Here is a 21,311-nt window from a genome sequence, read left to right on the forward strand (position 1 = left end):
TCCTCCGCTCCAAAGAACAGGAATTGAACCAACTAAACGGGAGTGTCAAAGCCGCTAGAAATATATCATCCAAATCACGAGGTAATTCAACATCACATGGTCGCTCTGCCAGGTGATTCCTCACCTCTAAGACGCCAAAGTCAAGGTTTGAAGAGACCTAGACCTCTTTCTTTCTTATCTTTCGGGAAGGCATTCAACAAAATCTCCTAAAATCAAAAGAAAAAAATCTTCCCTGAATAAGGTTTTCATTGGTGGTAAAAGAATCAGAAACAACAGAAAACGGTGAACTGAAACCCAAAATGTCAGGGGAAACAACTCTGTCCTTTCGAACTTTATAACGTCCCCCCCCACCGGCCCGATACTCGAACATTCTTCTCTCCTCAAGCCAAATACTTTTCTTAGAAAACTAAATCAATGCTTAACATTCCATATTCATGAGTACTTATAAAAACAAACTCGCATACACTCTGGTAGAGCCTTTTTAAAGTTATTGATTAATCAAATTAATGAAAGCTGACATCCACTCTGAACTCACTGTTTTCCAATGTGGATGTCACCTCCGTAAAACATCTGTTTTCTATCTCCAACATTTCAGAAACAGCAAACCTATAACAAAAGCACAATGCTCCCCATCCCACCCCCTCCTTTAGTGAGGGGTGGTGGCGGTAAAGAAGAGGAAGAGGTTGTGATTCCAGAATTTAATATCGACTTTCCCCTCTCCTGGTGTGGAGCACATTCCTTGACAGTGTAAAACGAAACAGAAGCTTCCATTCAATTCTGAGTTCACTGAAGCCCGAGGAGCTAATTGCTAAAACAGAAACTCATCGGAAACCAGCAGTCCTTTGCGTAGCCCTCTTCTCTGTGCACAGTCTGCCCGGGAGAGCCCCGCTCAAGCACTCCCTGGGACATCAGGGACGACGAGCTATTGGACATGTCCTCCCCAGGCTAAATGCAAGTCAGTCGAAAGAACAGCAGGGAAGCCAGAGGGGGAAAAACCCTGCTCTCTTGGGATTTTTGGATCAATTCCAAGAACCTTCCATCTCCCACTGCCAGCAGCACCCGCCAGTTCCCACGGTAACCAGCCCACAGCTTTCCAACTGGTCCAAAAGGGAGGCCCGCATGAAGCGCTTGAGAGCATGACCCAATCCAATCACTGCTGAGTGGCTTAAACATTCCAATTCTACCTCCCTGCTTCCCTTAATCCCCAGCTTACCAGGCGGTTCTCTCCTTTCTCCCTTAGATTTGATGCTAAGATGATGAAGGGGACTCTTCTCTTCTAGGACTCCGCACAAAACCATTTTCCGTGTTCCGACGCGATCCTGATTCAAGTCTATTTGGTACTAGAGCAATCGTGTCCCCCCCCCCAGCCACGCTGTGCATGAATGTTTGCTTAATGAAGGACTCCTCTGGTATAAAGATTTCAAAGATTCAGGGCTACAGATTTGAGATCCAGGATAGGGTGAAGAATCTGTACTCCCAAAAGGAATGAAGAGCAGAAAAAAGGGAGCTGAAGTGGATGGAGATGACCTTGTTTTTGTGAAGAAGAGGATTCCTTATGCTGACTGAGCAGGACGGGGAACAGGAGGAGGAGGCCGACAAAGGCTGAGAGCATTTCCGTCCCCAGCACACGTCAAGGGCCCTGCAGTCAGCAACAGTGCCTCATGATGGTGATTTTCAACACAGAAAGGGGCATCGATCAATTCTAACATGTTCATCTCAAGAATTACTATGTCGCAGAGATTTTTTAAATTAGTAAGTAAGGTGGAGAATCAAATTAAAAGTGCTCAGCATGGGCTATGAACCAGTCCTGAAAGATTTCACATTGTCAACAGAATTTAATGACTAAAAGGGAAAACAATAATGAGGGTGACAGGAGGTGCTGCAAAAAGTAGTACTTGTCATGGCCCCTGGAGTCTATACCTCACTGATAAGATGCACTTGTTTTCCTTAGGGGAGAAGCTGAGTAATGCAGCTGTGGGGTTCTAACGTATGCACGCATACATTCTAAATTTTAATAGACGCTCCCCAGTTACTCTCTAGCGAGGATCCCACAGCAGTATGGATGAGTTCTTTAAACATTTACCTACTGTTTGCATGACACTGTGCTAATTACAGAATGTAAAGTAATAAAAAAAAAAAAAAGACCTTTAAACATGACTCATCATCACAAAGACTGTAGGGGAAAAGGAAGGAAATACATGAGAACAGTAGTTTGTCCTGATAAGAAGGTAAGATTACGGGTAAGTACCCTTTATATTATCAGTAATAAATCTTTTTAAAATAAGCTTTAACAAAAGGCAGAATGGGACTACATCAAACAAGCTTCTGCACAGTAAAGGAAACTACAAACAAAACAAAAAGGCACCCTACTGAATGGGAGAGGATATCTGCAAAGAATATATCCGATAAGGGGCTAGTATCAAAAACATACAAAGAACTCACACAACTCAACATGAAAAAAACAGACAACACGATTAAAAAGTGGGCAGAGGCTCTGAATAGACATTTTTTCCAAAGAAGACATACAGATGACCAACAGACACATGAAAAAATACTAAACATCACTAATCATCACGGAAATGAAAATCAAAACCACAACGAGATATCACCTCACACCTGTTCGAATGGCTATCAACAAAAAGACAAATAACAAGTGTTGGCGAGAATGTGGAGAAAAGGGAACCCTTGTGCACTGTTGGTAGGATTGTAAATTGGTGCAGCCACTATGGAAAAACAGTATGGAGGTTCCTCAAAAAAACTGAAAATAGAACTACCATATGATCCAGCAATTCCACATCTGGGTATTTACTTGAAGAAAATAAAAACACTAGTTCAAAAAGATATATACACCTCTATGTTCACTGCAACATTATTTACAATAGCCAAGATATGGAAGCAACCAAACTGCCCATTAGTACATGAATGGATAAAGAAGATTTAGAATATATATATATGTGTGTGTGTGTATACATATATATGCAGAGAGAGACAGAATATATATCAGCCATAAAAATAAAATATTGCCATTTGCAACAATATGGATGGACCTTGAGGGCATTATGCTAAGTGAAATAAGTCACAGAGAAAGAAAAATAACACATGATCTCACTTACATGTGGAATCTAAAACAAAAACAAAACAAACAAACCAAGCTCATAGATAGAGAACAGACTGGCGGTTGCCAGAGGCAGAGGGTAAGGGGTGGGTGATACGGGTGAAGGGGGTCAAAAGGTAAAAAGTTCCATTTATAAAATAAATAGGTCAGGGGGATGTAATGTACAGCATGGCAACTATAGTTAATAATACTGCATTGCACATCTGAAAGTTGCTAAGAGAGCAGATCTTAAAAGTTCTCATCACAAGAGAAAAAAAGTTTGTAACTATCCTTATGTATGGTGACAGGTATTAACAACACATATTGTGGTGATCATTGTGCAATGTATGTAAATGTCCAATCATTATGTTGTACACCTGAAACTAATATAATGTTATATGTCAATTACACCGCAACTGAAAAAAATGCAGAAGTTGAGAAATGTTTGAGCTATACCAAACAAATTCCTAGAGGATCAATGCTTTTAAAAAAAATCTAAATGAATGTGCCAATTTATCACAAATGGAAGTTCAGAATCTGAGTCTAAAGTTCATATGGGAAAATAAATGAGCAAGAATAGTAAGAGTAATTATGAAAAAGAAGAGTAATAAAGGAAACTAGCTTTAATACTTGCCAGATAGTAAGATGTGTTATAAATATACAACAATTTAAAAGTGTGAAACTGGTTCATGAATAGACCATCAAACCAAGGATAAAATAAAAATTCTAAAAATACTTCAGAGAGTTTGATATAGGATAAAACATAACACTTAACATTGGTGCAGAAAAGATAAATTCCTCAATAAATGGTACAGGCACAACTACACAGCCATATGGAAATAAAAATGGGATATCAACTCACAATGACAACAAATTACAAACTGATCAAACAATTTAAACATTCAAAAAAAAAGAAACTACAAAAGTACTATAGGTGGGCCAAAAGGTTCGTTCGGTTTTTTCCGTAAGATGGCTCTAGTAGCACTTAGCTGTCTTTAACTTCACTCGAAACAATTTTGTTAGATTGTATGCGACAGCTGTCCTATCAGCATGTATTTAAAAAAAGACCTGGGACTTCCCTAGAGGCACAGTGGTTAAGAATCCGCCTGACAATGCAGGGGACACAGGTTCGATCCCTGGTCCGGGAAGATCCCACGTGCTGCGGAGCAACTAAGCCCGTGCACCACAACTACTCAGCCCGCGTGCCACAACTACTGAAGCCCACGCGCTCTAGAGCCCACGTGCCACAGCTACTGAGACCATGTGCTGCAACTACTGAAGCCCGTGCACCTAGAGCCCATGCTCTGCAACAAGAGAAGCCACCACAATGAGAAGCCCGAGCACCACAACGAAGAGTAGCCCCGGCTCGCAGCAACTAGAGAAAGCCTGCTCGCAGCAACGAAGACCCAATGCAGCCAAAAAAAAAAAAAAAGGAAAGACTTATCAAATTGCTGAATTTTTGTGGTCATTTTAATATTGAAGGTGGAAGGAAAAAAGCAACATTTTTGGCATATTATGCTTTATTATTTCAAGAAAGGTAAAAATGCAACCGAAACACAAAAAAAGATTTGTGCAGTGTATGGAGAAGGTGCTATGACTGATCGAACGTGTCAAAAGTGGTTTGCAAAGTTTCGTGCTGGAGATTTCTTGCTGGACAATGCTCCACGGTCAGGTAGACCAGTTGAAGTTGATAGCCATCAAATCGAGACGTTAATTGAGAACAATCAATGTTATACCACGAGGGAGATAGCCAACATACTCGAAATATCCAAATCAAGCACTGAAAATCATTTGCATCAGCTTGGTTGTGTGAATCGCTTTGATGTTTGGGTTCCACATAAGTTAAGCGAAAAAAAACCTTCTTGACCATATTTCCACATGCGATTCTCTACTGAAACATAATGAAAACATTCTGTTTTTAAAACAAATTGTGACGGCCGATGAAAGTGGATACTGTACAATAATATGGAAAGGAAGAGATTGTGGGGCAACTGAAATGAACCACCACCAACCACACCAAAGGCTGGTCTTCATCCAGGGAAGGTGATGTTGTGTATATGGTGGGATAGGAAGGGAGTCCTCTATTATATGAGCTCCTTCTGGAAAACCAAACGATTAATTCCGATAAGTACTGCTCCCAATTAGACCCACTGAAAGCAGCGCTCGACGAAAAGCGTCCAGAATTAGTCAACAGAAAACGCATAATCTTCCATCAGGATAACGCAAGACGGCATGTTTCTTTGATGACGAGGCAAAAACTATTACCTTGGCTGGGAAGTTCTGATTCATCCGTCGTACTCACCAGACACTGCACCTTCGGGTTTCCATTTATTTAGGTCTTTACAAAATTCTCTTAATGGAAAAAATTTCAGTTCCCTGGAAGACTGTAAAAGGCACCTGGAACAGTTCTTTGCTCAGAAATATAAAAAGTTTTGGGAAGACGGAATTATGAAGTTGCCTGAAAAATGGCAGAAGGTAGTGGAACAAAAGGGTGAATACATTGTTCAATAAAGTTCTTGGTGAAAATGAAAAACGTGCCTTTTATTTTTACTTAAAAACCCGAAGGCACTTTTTGGCCCACCTAATATTAAAAGAAACCAGGAGATATCATTCATCCTCTTTGAGAGTGTAAAACCTTTCTAAGTAGGACATAAAATCCAAAACCCATAAAATAAAAGATGAATAAATTTGATTATCCAAAAGTAACAAATTACACATGGCAAAAGTTACCATAAATGACAAAATATGAACCCAGGAAAATAAATCAACAGCTCCTATCACAAAGTGCTAACCTCTTATCTCATTAGATAAATGGGCAAAAGATCACAAGAGTCAATTCACAGAAAGAAAAACCGCTCTTAAACTCCCAACAGTATGTGCAACCTCATTTATGAGAGAAACGCACAGGAAAGCCACAAGAAGATTCCTTTCTTCAGCTATGAAACGGACAAGGATCAAAGGTTTATTCACACACTACTGGCAAGTGGGAAAAGAAAGGCATACATTGCTGGTGGGAATGTAAATCTGTACAGTGTCTGTGGAGGACAGTTTAACAATACTTATCAAAGATGTGAAGAAACATATTCTTGGTGTGGGGGTTTTTAGTGGGAGAAACAATTACCATAGCAGAAGAGCATAAATGTATGGCAGATGGTCATGCTTTTTTTTTTTTTTTCTAATCTTGGCAGAGCCCCTTTTTAGCTGAATGGCTTTTGCTTCTTTTTTTCTTTTAATTGAAGCATATATTTCACATACAATATTATATTAGTTGCATATGTACAATATAGTCGTTCGACACTTGTATATATTGTGAGATGATCCCCACAATGGGTTTAGTTACCATCTGTCACCATACAAAGTTAATACGGTATTACTGACTGCATCCCCATGCTGTACATTACATCCCCATGACTTATTTTATACATAGAAGTTTGTACCTCTTGATCTCCTTCACCTCATTTACCCAACCCAAATCCCCTCCCCTCTGGCAACTACCAATCTGTTCTCTGTATCTATGAGTCTGGACTTTGTTTTGGTTTTTCTGTTTGTTTTGTTTTTTAGATTCCACGTATAAGTGAAACCATGGGGTACTTGTCTTTCTCTGTCTGAATTATTTCACTTAGCACAGTGCCCTCCAGGTCCATCCATGGTAGGGCAAATGGCAGCATTTCATCTTTTTTATGGCAAATAGTCCGTTGTGTATCTATACCATATCTTCTTTATCCATTCATCTACAGATGGACACTTTGGTTATTTCCATATCTTAGCTAATGAAAATAATGTTGCAATGAACACAGGGGTGCATACGTATCTTTTCAAATTAGTGTTTTTGCTTTCTTCAGATAGATACCCCTAAGTGGAATTGCTGGATCATACGCTAGTTCTATTTTCAACTTTTTGAGGAACCTCCATACTGTTTTCCACAGTGGCTACACCAGTTTTAGGATACATATTCTTTAACCCAGAAACTCCTCTATATAAACCTGCACACTTAAAAGTTCAAGGACAAGCCATAGAGGCACTGTTAACAATATCAAAAGATCAGAAACAACATAAAGTCCACTATTAAGAGACTGGATAATAAAGTACAATCATAAACTGGAATGAAAGAGTGAAAGCACGGTACAGTATGCTACAATTTGTGTAAAAATAAATTTTAAAAAGTATATATACTAAATGTAATCTGACATTTCTGGATTGGATCCTTGAAGAGAAAAAGGGCATCAGCAGAAAAACTGTGAAATCCGAATAAAATCTACACAGTTTAGTTTCGCTGCATAACCTTTTGGATTTTACTCTATGGGTATATATTAGCTATTCAAAACATAAGATTTAATTTTAAAAAACCTGATTACTTCCATCGTTCATGGTATTCATATCCTTCCACATACTGCTAACAAGAAACACCAAGGGTACGTGTATTGCTTCAACACTTCTAATATACTTCCATTATTGCACCTAAACGCACACCCGCCTCACCCGCTAGGTTTTAGGTACTTAAAGATAGAGGCCATGCCAACTCAGCTCTGTTCTCAAAGAATCTGGAGAACATTTGCCACATGGTAAGAGTTTAACAAATGAGAGCCAAAATTATTATGTTCTGGTCCAATGGTCCAATTTTTGATTAGTAAGAAATTTTGTATTTCAAATAGCCAAACAATTCTTCTAGGGGTTTCCTCTGATCCTTAGTTCACAATGACACGGAAGAGAGAAGCGAGGGGCAAAGATGGGTGAAGTACTTCTCACTGAGGATTTGGGTAGGAACATAGAAGTATTTTAGATAAATGACCCTCCAACCTCACTTCCTAAACATTTTGCTCTGTGCTAGAGCTACAGGGACTATAAAGATAAGTAAGATGAAGTCCTTATGGTAGAAGCTAGGCATAATTAACTTAACGTCAACACTTGAAAAGGTGACATTGTGCAACTGCCTTGGATTTTCAAAAATTTTTTCCACAAAGGCCATTAAAATGCTTTTCAAAGAAAAATCACTTATTTAACAATAGAATAAAGTGCTAAAACTCCAATTTAGACAAAGTTTTGGTTTTCCATGATGTCTCTTCAGGAAAAAAACTTGTGAGCAGCATGCTTAATTAAGAATGTCCAAAGAGCAGAAGACCTAAATAGACATTTCTCCAAAGAAGACATACAGATGGCCAACAGGCACATGAAAAGATGCTCAACATCACTAATTATTAGAGAAATGCAAGTCAAAACTACAATGAGGTACCACCTCACACCAGTCAGAATGGCCATCATTAAAAAGTCTACAAACAACAAATGGTGGAGAGGGTGTGGAAAAAAGGGAACCCTCTTACACTGCTGATAAGATTTGGCACAGCCACTATGGAAAACAGTATGGAGGTTCCTCAAAAAACTAAAAATAGAGTTGCTATATGATTCAGCAATCCCCTTCCTGGGCATATATCCAGACAAAACTATAATTTGAAAAGATACATGCACCCCTATGTTCATAGCAGCACTATTTACAGTAGCCAAGACATAGAAACAACCTAAATATCCATTGACAGATGAATGGATAAAGAAGATGTGATATATATATATACACAATGGAATATTACTCAGCCATAAAAAGGAACAATATGGGGTCATTTGTAGAGACATGGATGGACCTAGAGATTGTCATACAGAGTGAAGTTAAGTCAGAAGGAGAAAAACAAGTATCATATATTAACACATATATGTGGAATCTAGAAAAATAGTATAGATGAACTTATTTGCAAAGCAGAAATAGAGACACAGATGTAGAGAACCAACGTATGGACACCAAGGGGGGAAGGGGGAGGTGGGATGAATTAGGAGATTGGGATTGACATATATACACTATTGATACTATGTATAAAATAGATAACTAATGGAACCTACTGTATAGCTCAGGGAACTCTACTCAATGCTCTGTGGTGACCTGAATGGGAAGGAAATCCAAAAAAAAGAGGGGATATATGTATACGTACAGCTGATTCACTTTGCTGTACAGTAGAAACTAACACAACATTGTAAAGCAACTATACTCCAATAAAAATTAATTAAAAACATATTCAAAATACAAAAGACAAATGACTTAGGAAATATTCTGAGGTCCCTGAATGGGTAAAGAAATACCACTGAATCTGTCACAAAAGCATTAATAGTGCCGTCCCACTTCCACCAGTTCAGAGCTCTAAGCCCAAGCACCAACACCATAAAGCAATATAACCTGGGGCAAACACTGATCTCTGTGAATACCTATTTTTCATCTACAAAATGTACAGATGGCAGTTAAGCCTCCTTCCAGATCTATCAGACTTTTTTTCCTTCACACCCCAAATATAAACTAAGACCCTGCAGTCTTTTTACACAGACACACACATCAACACACGCATTTGGTCCCCACATTACTACCCTATTTCCAGAGTGGCCTAACACAAAAACAAAATGATATTTGATTACAAACTGGTGCCATATATAAGCAGTTCTCAAGTGATTGAGAAAATGATTCATCCAACTGTATGTTGAAATGAAATTGAAATGTGTACGCTGTACAGTGAAACATTCACTGAATTGTGCATTTGTTCATGTTTAAGATTATAAAAGCTTCTCACTTGGCTTTCATGTGATCTTCTATGTACTGGTTAGTCCACATATAACTTCTTCTGCAAGCTATCTTTAGGAGTGCATATTGCTACTTGATATTTTTATTTTGTTTACCACTTTTCACAGCACAGAAAAAAGAGGGGAACACTGGGGGAAAGTCACAGGCAAACTCATCCACAGGCAAAGATACATGAACGATCAGTGGAGAGTTTTGTTCTTGTTTATTTAACACAATCCTTAGTTCGAACCTACTGGCTTGAAAGGTGATTGTGTAAAAGGCAGAACAGAGGTCTGTGAGTAGCAGCGAACATGCTAAAAGCATGGTACAGTGCATATTAAGAGCTTATCTCTGTCCATTGAAATTTTCCCTTTCAAAACACAGAAATAACATTGCATTGCTAACAAATGTGGTTTTCTTCTAAAGTAGTTCTTTTCCCCTAAATAACCAGCATTTTATGGTATAGGTCCTTTCTAAATAATATAGGGAGAGAGAAGAGTTTTCCAAGAAACATACAAATGAGTTCAAATGTCCACAGTGAAAAGACACATCTGAGGGGATGAGAATATGAAATAATATCCATCTGCCGGATTAGCCAGAACAGCCTCCCTGAGGAAAGGAACTTGAACATGTTTCAAAGGAGAGAAAGGTAACTGACAGGTAGAAAGAAGAAAAGGAAACGCCAGGCAAGGAGAAAGATGCACACAGAAGCTACCACTGTGCTTTCTCAAGAAGCAGAGATGCAATGTGACGTAATGTGTGGCAGAGATTTATTTTAGTTATTAAGACAAACCAAAAGTGGAGAATACATGTCACTTCACGCTCTGAACCTCGGTTTCCTCGTCTGTTACAGGGGAAGGGTGGCCCACATGACTTGGACAGCTCGCTTCCTGGGAGGCACCACACAGGCAATGAACACCTTACAACCCTGCGAGGTGCATGGCTTGGGAGCCCATTGACAGATGAAAACAGTGAGGCTCAGCATGCCGATGAGGCCTCCAGGTAGAAGATTTTAGATGTTAAAAAGAAAATGCACGAGGACTTCCCTGGTGGCGCAGTAGTTAAGAATCCGCCTGCCAATGCAGGGGACACAGGTTCAATCCCTGGTCCAGGAAGATCCCACATGCCGCAGAGCAGCTAAGCCTGTGCGCCACAACTACTGAGACTGCACTCTAGAGCCCACAAGCCACAACTACTGGGCCCATGCACCGCAATTACCGAAGCCTGTGTGCTCTAGGGCCCACGTTCTGCAACTACTGAGCCCAGGTGCCGCAACTACTGAAGCCCGCGTGCCTGGAGCCCATGCTCTGCAGCAAGAGCAGCCACCGCAACGAGAAGCCCGCCCACCGCAACGAAGAGTAGCCCCCGCTCACTGCAACTAGAGAAAGCCTGCGCACAGCAAAGAAGACCCAATGCAGCCAAAAAATTAAAAAAAAAAAAAATGCACGATAACTACTGTGGAGAAAGAAGGGGCATCACATTAAGACTGACTTCAAAAATCCGAGCTCCTGAACATAATCAACCGATAAAATAATGGTTATATTCTTTTCTTAAGAGAGCAAAGGAATAAGGAACTGTATCTGTCTTCCCTGTCATGCTAGACAAAGGAAAGCAAAGGGGTATAGACCATCCTTTATTTGAAGAGTGTCCTCTAAGAAGTCCTTTAAGGGAAACCAAAGGACAAAGCATGGTATGTCTTCCTGTGACAGCAGTGGCTCTCATTTAATTATGTATTCCCTCTGCCTGCGGTGTCCATAATGAGGTAGGTGTTACACTGAACGTTCAGCACATTCCTTAGCCTTTAGAACAGAGGTGAGCAGTTAACTGAAGGGGCCTTCCGTCCTCAGAAGCACAGAAGACAGCCCTCACACCCAGCTTTACCGCCAATGCACAGATTCTAAAACAAGCTGTTATTTCTATACAAAAGCTCAACAGCAATTATGACAATGTACTTGTCATTATTTAATTGCAGAATTCCATACGTATAAATAAATTCACATCTGGTAGCAAAATAGAGCCCAATAAATAAAACTAGCCTTAAAAAAAAAAATTCATAGCCAAATATTATGTTAATGAGGTCTACTTATTTGTAAATAAGTCAGTTCTTCAAATTTAGCCCCAGCTCCATCCCATTTCTCTAGATAAATATGTGGAATTAAAGAACACTTCTGGGCTTCCCTGGTGGCGCAGTGGTTGAGAATCTGCCTGCCAATGCAGGGGACACGGGTTCGAGCCCTGGTCTGGGAAGATCCCACATGCCACGGAGCAACTGGGCCCGAGAGCCACAATTACTGAGCCTGCGCGTCTGGAGCCTGTGCTCCGCAACAAGAGAGGCCGCGATGGTGAGAGGCCCGCGCACCGCGATGAAGAGTGGTCCCCACTTGCCGCAACTAGAGAAAGCCCTCGCACAGAAACGAAGACTCAACACAGTCATAAATAAATAAATAAAAGAACGTGAATTTCTTTAAAAAAAAAAAAAAAGAACACTTCTATATATTAAATTCTCTCTGTTGATGGGAGTCACTCTGGTAAAACAATTTGGGAGTATCTATTACAATATCCCATGACCTGACAACTGCCTAGAGAAACATATGCCCACGTACACAGAACCAAGGACAAGGATATTCTTTGCAGCTTTCTTTGTAATTGGAAGCTATCGGAAACAACCTAGAAGATCAGCAATAGGAAAATGGCAGAAAAACTATGGTATATTCCCATGACTAGTCTACATAACATTAGGCAGCAGTTAAAAAGAATGAACTAGATTTATATCAACTAGCACGGACAGACCTCCAAACCATGTTCCTGAATGACAAAAAAAATAGTGATATTCAATACACCACCAATTACGTGAAGTTTTAAACACAAAATACAATACGTTTATATTATAAATACCAAATCAACAAAGTGTTTGCCTCTGGAGAACAGGGGAACCAGCAAGAGGAGACAGGGAGTAAATCTTATAAACTCATTTATTACTTTTATTAAAAAATTAATTTAAAAAAACACCTTGCAAGGATGTTACTGGGTTATCAAATGACAGGATTACAGAATAAGGTGAAATACAGATATCCCTGCAACCACTGCTAAATTAAAATCTAATCAAATGTAAAAGAAGACAAACTACCAGGAGCAACCAGAACATCACAAATGAAGCTGGGGTTTTATCTGATGAAGAACAGAAGACTGTCGACTTAAATGGCCACATGAAGCTTCAAGCTGGTATAACGAATTATTATTGGCGGGAGCTTGCACACATATTCTTTTTTCCAGGCTAAAAACTTGACAGCAACTGAAAGAGGACCTAATATAGAAACGTCAAGATTATGTTAACATCACTAAATTAAAACAGTTAACGCTCCCTTTAACCACTAAGAATCCTTTCCCACCAGTGGCCAATGTTTATGGGAGAATGCAAACAACTTTTTAATAAAGGTCAGCTTACAGTAACAATAACAAGGAGGGTTCCCTTCTTGCAGGGACTCTCCAGAAAAATCAGGGCCTTGCGTGGGCACCATTTACCTCCTCAGCGAGGAGTGAACCATCATCAGCCAGGCTCTCATTTATACACCCATCCATAGCTCCATTCTTCAGGGAAAATAAAATGGCTCTCGATTCAGGCAACTGCATTGCCAATACTATGTCTATCTGTAAGAAGTCCTAGAGTGAAGAAGGAAGAAAGGAAGGAAGTGAGGGAGGGAGGGAGGAATGGGGCGGGGGGAGGGAAGGAGGGAGGGAGAGAGGGGAAAAATAACCAATTCGTTTTTGTAATACTACATATAATCAATGTAAGATTTACTTTAAATACAAACGCATCCTTCTCATTTTTAGTTACTATAATGCCATAAGATTTAACAGAAAAGAAAAACTAATCATAGAAGAGTAAATAATAACAAACTGTCCTCCTTATATCATGTGTTAAAAACATCTTATAAAACAGCATGCAAAGTATGATCCCAATTTTGCTTTTAAAACATATACATGGTCACGTAGAAGGACAAAAATGAAAGAAAACTATTAAAATATTAGCAATCCTAAAAAGCAAATGACCCAATTTCTCCTACAATAAATTACATGAAAAAAAGGAGAGAAGGAAAATGTTACAGATTAAGAAAGTCTTGAAAGAGACAAATGCAATGCGTTCATCAGGCTAGGATCCTGATTCCAACAAACTGTAAAACGACAATTTTGAGACAAAGGAAGTGAACATGGACACCAGGACAAACTAGAAGTAAATAATATTAAACAATAATCATTAATTTCATTAAGGGTAATGACATTGTGACTATTTTTGAAGTCATTATCTGTTTAAAATTCTTACTGAAGTATTTTGGTTAAATGGTATAATATCTGGGCTGTGCTTTAAAACTCAAAAAAAAATTTTTTTAAACAATCAAAGCAGGAAGAAGATGGATGGAACAAGAAAGGCAAGATGTCTGTACTTGTTGAAGCTAGACTGATGGGAACATGGGGGATTGCTGTGCTATTCTATTTTTGTGCATGTTTGAAAAACCTCACAAATAAAAAGTGAAAATGCTTGTAGGACTAGTTATCCCTGGGTGGTAGAGACTGGGTGATCTTGTAGGAATTTGGTGATTTTTACTTTGACGTCTGTGCCTTTTAGGAACATCCACATTTTACACAATAAATATGAATTACTTTGGTTGTTTGAAGAAATAAATGTTACTCTTTTAGTGGATGGATGGATGGATGGATGGGTCTTTCAATGCCCAGTTCCAATGATGCCACCTCCATGGATTTAATTCTCCCTCTACAGACACCTCAATACATTTTACTTGTACTTCCACTAAAGGCCTAATTACATTTGATCACTTAGTATGACAATTTTTAATTATGTCTTATTTCCCCCTTTAGAAAAATAAGGGGCATTTCTTTTTTGTATTTCCATTCCTGTCAACACTAAGCAGAAAGCTCTCTAAATAACTGGAGTTAAATAGTTATATACTTAATTGAATTAACTTTTCCACTAATAAATCCAGGGAAGAAACAAGCGGCAATAGCAGTAGAATATCCTACTGCTTGTAACTACAAAAGCTTTATGGTTAGAATATGCCCAGAGGTCCCTATACCCATCAAATGTTACCTAGACAATTTCTCAAACCATTTATTTTCCAATTGACTGGGGAAAAAAAACATCAGTCAGTAGCAGAAAGGGGTCAGTTACTGAACTGAGTTAGACTTTTTTTTTAATGACTCCTTGAAAAAAAAAAATCAAAGTCTATTAGTTCTTGAGCAACCATTCATTATTTAGCTACTGAAGACTCCTCCAGAGCACTGATCAGTCCATTTTCATTAAGGAAACCATTACAGGAAGAACACAGAGCTAGCCATGTGCGGAGACAAACAATGGTTTGAGAAACATCCCCTGCTCTGAAAAGGCTGATGTTATCTGGAAGGGCTGTACACCCACAACTCTCATAGACTCACTAGAAACTCTGGCATCTTCTGTGCAGATGTGAACGGTAGCTTTCCTCAAGCCTAGGGTCTTGCTTAAAAGTCATTTCCAGGGACTTCCCTGGTGGCACAGTGGTTAAGAATCTGCCTGCAAATGCAGGGGACATGGGTTCGATCCCTGGTCCGGGAAGATCCCACATGCCACGGAGCAACTAAGCCCATGCATCACAACTACTGAAGCCCACACTCTCTGGGGCCCACGCGCCACAACTACTGAGCCTGCGCTCTAGAGCCCGTGAGCCACAACTACTGAGCCCACGCGCCACAACTACTGAAGCCCGCACACCTAGAGCACATGCTCCGCAACAAGAGAAGCCACCACGATGAGAAGCCTGCGCACCACAACAAAGAGTAGCCCCAGCTCGCTGCAACTAGAGAAAGCCCGTGCACAGCAACGAAGACCCAATGTAGCCAAAAATAAATAAAGAAAGAAAGAAACAAACAAACATGTCAACTAAAAAAAAAAGTCTTTTCCAAAAAGACACAATAAAGCCCTCCTCCCAGGAGAAGGAGTACCAAGACCCCCAAAACACGGCATACTGGACACCCCTACACATAAGACTTCACCCACCACATGACCCGAATTTTGCTTGCATGATTTTGACGAAAGCCGCTCAAATACTAGTGAAGACATTTACAAGTTCCTTTTATGTCTAAAATATTCTTAGGTATTGACAAACATTAAAACAAAGCTCAGGTTTTAAAGCAAAACCCCCACCACTAAGAGTTTCCCAAGGCCTTTGAGAAATACCAGTGTATCATGAAGAACTGGCAGGTGCTAGCTCTCCCCAAGTTTCACCTCTCATTCCATCCTGTGATCCGCTCCCAGAAGCCAGGTGTTCAAAAATGCTTTCACCCACCCAGGTTTTCAAGGCAGGTAGGGGAGGCAGAGCGATGCACAATTCCCACCCTGCCCTCCACCCACACTCAAACACAGTTCATGTTCTTGCTTCTCTATTTTCTGATTCCTTACTTTAGAAGTTCAAATCTACTCCTAACAGCAAATTTTAAATTTACGGGACAGTCAAGAAAGTGGGTAACATGGTATCGTTAGAAAGAATCATATCCATACAAATCCAGGGCCCTCAAAATATGAGCAGGTACTAAGAAACAAGACACTCCTCCAAAGACAACTTAATTCCTATTCCCATGTGTTCTATTTGTCACCAATGAATTTAGAAGAGGCAACGCTCTATTTGATGGGGACAGCTGTACTCTTAGGTTCTGAAGAAGATAAAGGTAAGAATTCGGTGAGAATAAGTTGTTCTCACTGAAAAGAGAAAGGTGATGATAGCATTAGCAAATGTGCAGGGGTCACAGTACAGTTCTACAGTCTGTTAAAATGTTTTTTTTTTTTTTAAGAACAAAGAAGAAGCTTTGAATAATAAATAAGCACAATGAAATAATGCTGAAGTGACCCCCAGGCATGCCAAATTCAAGTCAAATTAATCATGGCCAAAGACAAAAGGAAAACTCTGCAATCATCCCTTTGCTACTCTAAATTTTTAATATTTTCATATTACATTATAGTCAGCTTTTAGTTAATAAAATTTCAACTTGTATTTATCTGAAAAAATCTTAAAAATGATACAAATGAACTTATTTATAAAATGCAAACAGATTCACAGACTTAGAAAACAAACTTATGGTTACCAAAGGGGAAAGGTGCGGGGGAGGGATACCTTGGGAGTTTGGGATTGACATACACACACACTACCGTATTTAAAATAGATAACCAACAAGGACCTACTGTATAACACAGGGAACTCAATATTCTGCAATAACCTAAATGGGAAAAGAATTTGAAAAAGAACAGATATATGTATATGTGTAACTGAATCACTTTGCTGTACACCTGAAGCTAACACAACATTGTAAATCAACTATAATATACAGTAAAAGTTTAGAAAAAACAAAATATAAAATTTCAACTACTATTTATCTGAAAAAGTTGCCTCCGTTTTGTACCCTCAGGGCCACTGTGAAACTCTAATTCAGGTTGACCCACAGAATCTAACAAGTCTACTCAAGGTCAACATTTGAGCTTTTTTCTTCTAAGAGTTAATATATTCAAACTCCTGTTATTAGTTAATCTACTGTCTTTGTCACTGGGCTATGTTTAAAGAGGAAACTATTGGATATAAACAGCTGTTCTCGCATGTTTTAAGGAAGACATAATTTGTAAGAAAAATGAGAAAAGGGGTAGGGTGCATCAGTGGATAAGAGGGAGTTCTACAGGATGGACAGCCAGGGAGAAAATGTTTTCCAAGCTTCCATTTCTTAACTGATTTGTGAATCTGCTACAGACGTTCTATCATCTGGATGGCCAATGTAAGGCATTAGATTATTAGGTTTCTTGCTACCACTCCATATAACACCAAGAAAAGTCTAGGAGAATGCAATGACATACATTTTTTTTCTCTCTTTTTACACTTACTAAATGGTTGGGACTTCCCATAAAACAACAAAAAGGATGTCTTTACTTTTGTGTATTACACCCGCAAGCTATTAGTCTTAAGTAAATGTGACTAGTGTTATTCTTTTTTATTTTATTTTCAAGAAAAAAAAGAAGTGAAGAGCTTTTTAAAATTTCCTCAGTTACTCTCCCATGAAAAGCAGAAGCCTGGAATGCAATAACCAAACTGAAACAAGGGAAAAATTTAAGTAATATCTCACTCACCTATGAGTACCTAATTGTCTATACAAAAATAGGAAAATCCAAAGAAAAATATACTTGAGAAAATTATTCAAATGTCTTAAAGTTAAAGCTAAAGCACATAATTTAGTCAGAGATCATTTTCAATTAATATCACTCTGTTTCTCGTTGGGTGTTTAGAAAGAATATAGCAATTTTTTAAAATTGTTAAGGGAAGGAAAAAAGTATACTTTCTCAGTTCAGTTTTATATTCTAGAACAACACTACTCAAAACATAAGTAAATTAAAAAGTATAAGAATGATGCATTCAATAAGATACACATAGGACTACATATAAAATACAAGGTTTTGTGGGTTTCGGCTTTATGGATTTTTTTTTGTCTTTTTGGATTTTTGTTTTCTTTTGAAGGAAGGGAATTGTTTTGGATATTCCTTAAATATAGAGAAGTTAGGAAAGAAGAATCGATTTAGAAAAGCCAAGAGTCATGCCACCAGTAGGTGTGGAGAACTGTTGCATTCATGGCTTCTTCCCCTCTGTTGCCCCAGTGGAGCCAGCGTGCACGAATGCATAAGAGAAGACTCTCCCACCTCACCTAACAGATGTACTGTACCAGCATCATCAGATATTACCACCGTTAAAAGGAGTGATCTAAGTGCCCAGGCGTTCAGGTTATTAAACTCAATTTAAAAGACAAGATGTAGCTGCTCCAACATAAAAGCTAAACAGGCTTGGCCTTCATAGTAACCCTAGAACTTAACACTTCTGCTAAGAACTGTCATCTTCAAGTGTACCAACCAGGAGATGACCCTTATTTAAGAGTGTTTAAAAATACCTTAAGACATACAGGGAGTGCACTGAAGGTGCACATTTCAATAGTATACAGGTACTGAGGAGAGAAAAAAAAAGTAAATCTTGGAAAACAACTTCCAAGATAGAGGTGAAAACCAGAGGGCACTCAATAACATGCACTGATTTTTTCGTCCTTCGCAAAGTACCTGAGCTACAGCTACCTACATTGAGCAACCCTGCAGGCTGTTTGCTTCACCACTCAGCAATTTTTTGATGGTTGCAAAGTGCTGCATTCTCAAAGGTAGTTTTTCAGTTGTGTTGCTAATAAGAAAACTTAGGCTCTTCAAATGGCTAAAAATTACAGAGATCTAGAAATCTTTCTTGGATTCCTACCTCTTTTAAAGAATGACTCTGGGAATGGTCAAATCAATGCTAACAGGAAAGTGTCCGAATGTACTTTAAAAACATTTTCAGAGATAATCATTCCCCAATTTCTCTTACTGAAATTCAAGGAAGGTCAGAAATAGCAAGCCACTTTGAAATCAGTGCTCCAATTACCCAGCGGGAGTCTGAAAAGAAGCCCTCAGCTCTGCACACAGGTTTACAGAGGTGAGATGCTCAGATAACCTTGACTGTCCTTTATAGAATGCAGCTCTCCGGAAGAGCTGGCTCCTTAGGCAATTTGTTTCTGCTTCTGACAAAGCAGGCGATAAAAAATTCCCAAACTCTTTGTTTCAGCATCTGGCTGAAAAGAAGGTTAAGTACAAAGTACCAAAACCAAAGAAACCTACATAACCCCAAACCACTTTTTTATCTGAATTTAGGAGCTTAGCATATTATAGCATTTCAGTCTGTAGAAAAGTCTCTTTCAATCGAATTAAACTGTTATTTTGTTCAATGAGAATGTCGTTTGACAACTGAGTCAAATGTTTGAGAAATATCCACTAAAACGCTGGGATAGGCACAGGACAGAACTGGGTCTCTACCTAGCAGTAACCAAGAGCAATCACTTAAATCAATGGCAAATGTCAATCAATCAGATCATCCAGCCATCTCTCAATTTTTCAGGATACACTTGGTATTCCAAATTATACATTAATGCATCAGGGTTAACAAGGCTCTTATTCAGAACATGGGTTGGGGTACAACCTCCCATCAAATTTTAAGAAACACATAGAAGATGTTCTGAAATGCAATTATTATGGAATGAAAATAGACATATGTAACAAAACTATTTTTATTATTAAGTTGCCAGAAAAATATCTTAAGTATTTACTGTAACAATGAAAATGCTGAATTCAGAAATCAATGACTAAAAACGGCACAGGAGTCTCCCCTCTTCCCCATTTCTGCCTCTCAGCAGTAGAACAACAAAGAAGGAAACACCAGTGGGGAAAAAATATAGAATCCAAATTTACTAAATCACAAGTCTGCTGTGAGTGGCAGGTCTTCTAGGAATGAACACAGGAGTTCGACAAGCCTTTGTGACTTATCTACCAACTCACCTGATTCCACTTCAAAGTTGGTGGTAAATCTTGCTTCCGAGTCCAACTTGAGGTATTCTCGCAAAACCTAGAGTAAAATAATTATGAACTTTAGTATAAGATTATTTTCAAATTCTGAAAATAGTAATAAAGGGGAAAAATCATAGCTACAAATCAAATCATAATTGTGAAATGTCATACTTTACCTCTAAAACCCTCTTTAATTTGTAATCTCTTTATGTGCAGTTCAACACACACTTAAATTTAAGCCAACCAACAGCCACTCCCACTTATACAACAAATTCCTAAACCTGACTGTTCAGTCTGGAAGATCACGTTTCTCTCCACATGATCCGATCAGAAAGTCTGGGGAGAAACCCAGGAACCAATATGAGTAAGAAGTGCCCCAATAAGGTGATTTTGATGTAGCTGGTCTATCACCTGCCTGCCTGTGGGAACCACTGTTCCCAACCAGTGGTTCTCCACAGGGGGCAATTCTATACCCCAGGGGGACATCTTGCAATGGCTGAAGATATTTTTGGTTGTCACAACAGAGGAAGGGGTTATACTACTGGAATTTAATGGGTAGAAGCCAGGAACACTGCTAAATATCCTACAAGGCACAGGACAGTAAAAAGACTTCTCCAGCCCAAAATGTCAATAGCAGTGAGACTGAGAAAGCCTGTTCCAAAGCAACCAAACATTCTGATGATTTAGAAATTCTACAATTCTCACACTGGTCATTTCAGATAGGCTATATATAAAAACTCTACTATAACCATAAGACATTTCCTGTGACTGCAGGCATATTATTAGTTAAAAGAATACATATATATGCCCAACATTAAAATTTGCAGCACATGTACCTATTTCTAAAAATATTAAAATAAGTCAGACTATACATGTCCAAAAGAGCCTCCAAGAAACCAAGTTTTAATATTTGCTGAGATGAAACACTATTTCAAACTGGGTTAATTCCCAAACCCTGTTCCCAAACATATAAAATGGAAGCTTAGAAGAGTAAGAAGAACCAGAACTTCGTTTCACTCACAGATATTTCCAATTCCTGGTGAGGACAAAGGGGAAAATTTCCCAGCCTGTCATCTTGGATAGTAGGACATCTTTCATTCAGCCAAATATAAAGGTACTTCAAAACTTACACTACTTGCATTCAAAATGAGACTCGCTGAGGGCCTACCATGTCCCTGGCACTATGATCT

General features: G+C 38.9%; 1 protein-coding gene across 8 annotated transcripts in view; it reads right to left on the reverse strand.

Annotated features, from left to right (window-relative positions):
• The window catches only part of SIPA1L1 (signal induced proliferation associated 1 like 1), a 502,626-nt gene that overhangs the window by 271,361 nt on the left and 209,954 nt on the right, over positions 1-21,311 (reverse strand). For all 8 annotated transcript variants that reach the window (XM_068543380.1, XM_068543408.1, XM_068543417.1 and 5 more), the window contains one exon: positions 20,113-20,179. The gene's annotated coding sequence lies outside the window, so the exon portion shown is untranslated. The remainder of the gene's footprint in view (positions 1-20,112; positions 20,180-21,311) is intronic.

Source organism: Eschrichtius robustus, chromosome 1 (assembly GCF_028021215.1).
Source record: "Eschrichtius robustus isolate mEscRob2 chromosome 1, mEscRob2.pri, whole genome shotgun sequence".
NCBI lineage: Eukaryota > Metazoa > Chordata > Mammalia > Artiodactyla > Eschrichtiidae > Eschrichtius > Eschrichtius robustus.